We start from the raw sequence: 6,000 nt of genomic DNA, 5'->3' as shown, positions 1-6,000 counted from the left end.
GTCATAACCTTACACTTAGAGCAGTTAAGCAAAAGGAGATTGTTTGAGCACCACAATAAGACTTCGTTAAGGTCTAGTTGCAAGTGTCTATGAAGGAAATGGTCTGAGAAAGAAAGACATAACTTGACATCATCAGCATACATAAATGTAGTAGCATAGTTTATAACACTAGGTAAATCGTTGACAAAAAGAACAAACAGAAGAGGTCCTAAGTGACTACCTTGTGGGACACCAGATGAAACATTTTTAATCTGTGATGAACTGTTTTTAAACAAAACACGCTGCGTGCGGTTCGATAGATAAGAGGTCAACCACTGTACTATATGAGGAGAAAACCCCAAAAGACACAGCTTATGAAGGAGGAGATGGTGGTTAACAGAGTCAAACGCTTTACTAATGTCAGTGTACACCACATCAGTTTGCATGCGGCTCAGAAAACCTCTGTGGATAAACGAAGTGAATTCAAGAAGGTTAGTCGTGGTAGAGCGATGTTTGACAAAACCATGCTGTGAAGTGGAAATAATACTTTTACAAAAATGTTGCAGTTGGAAAGTAACCAGTTTCTCAAGCAGTTTGGGAATCGCAGATAGCTTAGCAATCCCCCGGTAGTTCTCAATAAGTGCTTTAGAGCCTTTCTTATGAAGCGGAATAATACAAGATTCATTCCATCTCTTGGGGAGACATGCCAGCTCCAAGGATAAGTTGAATAAGATAGTGAGAGGAAAGCAAAGGATATCAGAACAGTACCTTAGAACACAGCTAGGAACATTGTCAGGACCAGCAGAGAATGATATATCTATTGTTGAAAGAGCTTCGAACAGATCCTGAATTCGAAATTTTGTAAAGTGAATGTTGTTTATATGTGGTAATTTATAAGGATAAGAAGAATTGTGGTTATATGAATCGGACGAATAGGTGGTTTGAAAAAATGACGCAAAGAGATTAGCAATATCTTGCTCAGAAGAATGTGAAATATTTTTATATGATAGGGAAGGAGGAAAAAGATTTGATTTACGTTTCATATTGACAAAAGAGTAGAAGGAGCTTGGATCATTTCGAAAGTTTACCTTACAATTCCTGATATACTGCTTATAGAGTAGATCGTTGAGAATAATAAACTGGTTGCGAACATAAAGAAAGTTTGACTGGTGGCACATCGATCCTGACTTAAGAAACTTTTTGTAAGCTCTGGATTTCCTGTTCTTAAGACGAGAAAGGTGTTTATTATACCAAGGTGGTTTTGTAGACAATGATACAGGGACTTCCGGAACAAATTTGTTCAAGGCATTATGAATTATTTCGTAAAACGAATCCGTAGCTGCTTCAATTGTGTTTATAGATGAAAGAAAATTCCAATCGATTTCAGCTAAATGATTCCGAAGGGCAATAAAATCAGTCTTTCTGAAGCATTTGAAACGAGGTTTAGCATTAAAGCAAGCATCATTGTGAGGCACATCAATTAACACCGATGCTAATAGTGTAGGGTGGTGAATGTCTTCAGGAAGCGATAGCGGCGGGGACCGAATGACTGTCACAGAGGATGACACATTAGAAAAAATAAGGTCGAGAAATCTGCCATGAGTGTTATGAATTGGATTAATTTGGAGCAGGGCAAGATCGGTTAAGCCATCGATAAAGTCGTTATGACAACTGGAAAGCAAGGAATTGTCTACCTCAGACGGGATCCAGGAAATGATGGGAAGGTTGAAATCTCCCATGATTAGGATTAAATCACGGTCCTTGGTCAACGAAGAGACAGACCTAATGGCATCAAGATGGTGAAAGTACACAATATCTTCAGCCATGGGAGGAATGTAGGAACAGGTCAGAAAAATATGAGACGAGCCAGTTAAAATTTTCACCGCAATGAACTCAATTCCGAACTCGTTCGTGAAAGGAATAAATTTCAGAAGGGTACTTATTAGTAACAGCAATGAGGACACCACCTGCAAAAGTTGGACGATCCAATCGGAACACTATGAATTTGGAAACAAGAATTTCATAATCAGAGACAGAGGAGTTAAGCCAAGTTTCAGTAAGCACGATAGCATCAAAGTCAAAAGAAGCACTCTTTGTAAAAAACTGGCTCAGCTTACCCAGAATACTTCTAACGTTTTGATAGCAGCAGGAAAATACTATGTTATTCAGTTTTTTGAAGCAGTTTCTGCAGGGATAGGATTCTGAGCGTCTTTTGCTAGGAATTCATGAACGATACTGTGCTCAGGCCAAGCTACAGGATCAAGTGCTTTTTCAAGGTAGGAATCAAGTAGAACTATTTTAAAAGAAGATATAGAACGCTTATGCTTAAAGTTAAACTTAAAAACAGCTATTTCATTAGGAGCTACCTTAAGATGGTTTAACAGGTGACTCTTGACATCATCAACAGTAGCATCCGGCATAAGCCGAGGGACAAAAATGGCCTTACGAGGAGCAACCGCCCTCAGCGTAAGTCCAGAAGATCTAACTTCAGGCGCCACACCAACCAAAGGCCTTGGAGACATCACAGCTAGAGCAGAGGGTAGGTTGTCCAACGATGGGGGTTGTCCAACGATGTCCAACGATGGAGGCTCCAAGATGAGAGGTGGCTCGAGATTTGTACTTGGTACGCTGATCGCTTCTTGCAAGGGATGAATATTAGAGTGCCCTGAAGGAAGGCTCATCAAGTCCCTTGGTACTGGAACAGCATAAGTAGGTAGACTAGTAGGCGACGGTAAAATGTTTGGTGTTGAAAATTCATCGACTTGTACAGCATGGGATGTAGGGGTATTCAATAATTTAGCAGTCAGCAGGTTGTTGTTCGGAATTTTTCGTCTGGGGGATTCACTTCCAACAAGACAGGTATGAGTCACCCGTGATGGTTCCACCAAATTCACATTTTTTTGCTATGCAAGTAAAACTCATTTTTGGCTTCTTTTTGACGGAATGCAGACCACTGTAATAGCGTGTAAAGAATTTAGGCTCTCTGAAGCACTCTGTAGCCGAGAGTGGACGATCAGATCGGTTGTAAGAGATGACGTTACAAAAGAGATGTGCAACGAAGGTTCGACGTCGTGAAGAACAACAAACTCCACAGTAACTATGAATGTAACGGGTTACGTCCGGAGAGTACAGCTCGGACAGACTTATGTTGGAGAATATAGTTAAAGCGCGACACCAATTAACTTTAACCAATTAAATGTATAAATTGGAAATAAATAGTTCAATGAACTTATTAAGTCGAATTTATTTTTAGGGATTAATTGTTATTATTCAACTTGTCGCAGAAGGAGAAATCTTGAGTTCAAGATCGAAAATAATTGCAAACTGGCAAGAGCGATCGAAGAAACACGTCCGGGTACGGCAAGTGAATATACAGAACTCTATAAGATGGGTCTTTATACTATTGATTTGTTCATGCTGAATACTGTTCTCTACTATAATCGCAACACCTCCACCTTTTGTGGTACCACGATCATTTCGGTAAACTTTATAATTTGGTATAGACAGTTTAATTTTATCCGTTAGCCATGTTTCGCTAACAAGACAAACATGGATTTGGTTTTTAGTGAGGAAGTTAACTAACTCAAGACGTTTACTACTGACGGCACGAGCGTTCCATGCCATGATATTAATATGAGTGAGTGATTTACTTATTGGAGTACACATATTTGATAGCAAGTTGATTTATTATATTGAACTGCTCGCTTTTTGAGGTACAGGCACTCAGTTTATTTATGAGCTCAGTCGTAAGAGCTGTGATTTCGTCGATGGTAAAAAGGTCGGGAGAACTCGGTGGATTTGAGTCGTTGTTTACGACTGCATTTCTGTAGCTCTGGTATGAAACTTGAGGAAGATTGGGCGGCCGAATCGGAGTTGAGTGCTGTCTTGTTACGGCTGATACGAGCATATTTCGGTTTGCTCCACGAACTGTTTGGTTCTCGTACCTCGGTTTGATGAAACGATTACCGCTGGACGATCGTCGTTGGAGAAGCAATTGATAAGAAAGTCGGCAAGGGCACTGAGGGTCGGAGGAGGGGTGATTCCCTTTGCAGTTTGCGCATTTTAGTTTGGTGCTGTCAGGACACTCAATGGTCTTGTGTGGGCCGGCACAGTGAGCGCAAGAGGTCTTTACAGCGCAATGCATGGATCCATGTCCATAAAGCTGGCAATTGTAGCATTGTGTCAGTTTGCTGCTTGGTTTTGATTTGTACTCCCATCGTACTTTGGTATGGTTTATATATATGTAGTCTTTGCGTAGCTGGTGCAGAGTGATGCTTTTATTAGCGAAATAGACTACATAGAGCAATAGCTTATTGTAATTTTTTGTTGTTTTTTCAATTGTTTTAACCTCAATGCATTTCAGGCCCATGTTATTAAGCAAAGTTTTGACGTCAGCATTGGGTAGTTTGTCAAGACCAAAAAGTACCGCCTTGTAAGGTTTGGTCTTTTTGCAGTCGTACGAATAGAATTCGCATTTGAGATCACGCAGTTGAGTGCAAATTTTATTGTAGTTTTCTTCACCTGTGGTGAAAATTTTGATACCAATAGATATGGTTTTGATATAGTAGTCACTTATTTTAATGCGGATGAGAACATCATGTAGGAACTTGGCAGTCTGTTTAAGGACAGTAATAGGTGGAATTTTAGTAGCCTCTTTTGGGACGACTTCAGGTTCCTCTTCGACGTCATCAATGTTGTTGTTGTCCTCAATAGTTTGAAGCGGACGATAGTAATTTGTGAACTCGTCACGAAAAGCTTTGTTCACAGTAATATTTTTCCTTTGACGTGGCATTTTGTTAATAGCGGCTGATGCTACAGCATCGCCAGTAATTGTCTTTTGACGTTTTACGTTTATGATAATATGCACTTTCAATCGACAAAACTTTTAGCTCTTTATTTAGATAGCACGATGTTCTGATCGAAATAAGGAAAGATAACTGATATAACTGGACGATCGGAAATGGTATTTGGTAGAAATACCAACTTTGGTATTGTTAAACATAGAAGTTTGGGACTTTTTTTTAGATTTTATATTATAATAAATTGGGTTATATTATTTTATTCTCATAAGGATCGGCCAACTATATCCGATGTTTGCGATATATATCCGGTTTTAACTGCAAGGGTATATCAACATCGGCTCCGCCCGAAGTTAGCTTTCCTTTCTTGTTAATATGGAATTTAAACTGGTCGTTTCGATGAAGTTTTGTAACAAGACAATCTATCGTCTCGTGCTCAATTTCGGCCTACATCGTCGCTATGAGCTCCGAAACAATCCATCGAAGGCCAATGCTGATCTGCAAAAGGTCCAAATCCTCAAGCTCCCCGTGGATGACCTTGAAGTCGCTGAACATGGTAGCTATCTGACCATGTCGCACGTGTAGCATGGCATCATCCACCTTGGAAATAGGCTGAAGAGCTCCTTGGATCCTCTGTAAGTCCTGGAGAATACCCAGTGCAGAAAAATTTTAGTAGTATGTATTTAGGCAACCGATGATCCTGTCAAGTTTCATTTTTACATGATCTTTTCTTTACATGCATATTTCCCTTAAAGGGCTCCAAGGCAAGATATCAGAAAATGTAGAACAACATTTTTTTTACATAGACGGCGATGATCCTGTCAAGTTTAATTTTTGACACGATCTTTTGCTTTTATGTCAATATAGGGCGTAATTTATAAAATATTACGATAGATGGCGCATGTAAAATGTCAAAGTCGACACAAACTTTACCCATAGACGGCGCCACTAAATTTCCCTCGTACGCCGTTTGCCTATATACATACAGTCAGCGCCACAAAAAAAGCCGCACTTAAAAAAATTTGAAAATTGTGCAATTACTATGCTGGGGTTTCCCTAAATTGTATTCTTTGGGCATTAATTTTTTAGGGGGGTTACCCTTAACTATTTTCGACATAATTTCGTCCTTTGAAGAGCGCTGTTCCTTAAGTTACTTTTGGTAGAATTTTTTTTGTAAAGACACCTGTAAGACACCAAAGCAAAAACAGTTCACTGATCGCGA

The sequence above is a fragment of the Drosophila bipectinata genome, chromosome XR (assembly GCF_030179905.1).
Source record: "Drosophila bipectinata strain 14024-0381.07 chromosome XR, DbipHiC1v2, whole genome shotgun sequence".
NCBI classification, from domain to species: Eukaryota; Metazoa; Arthropoda; class Insecta; order Diptera; family Drosophilidae; genus Drosophila; species Drosophila bipectinata.
Note: the sequence above shows the minus strand (reverse complement) of the source record.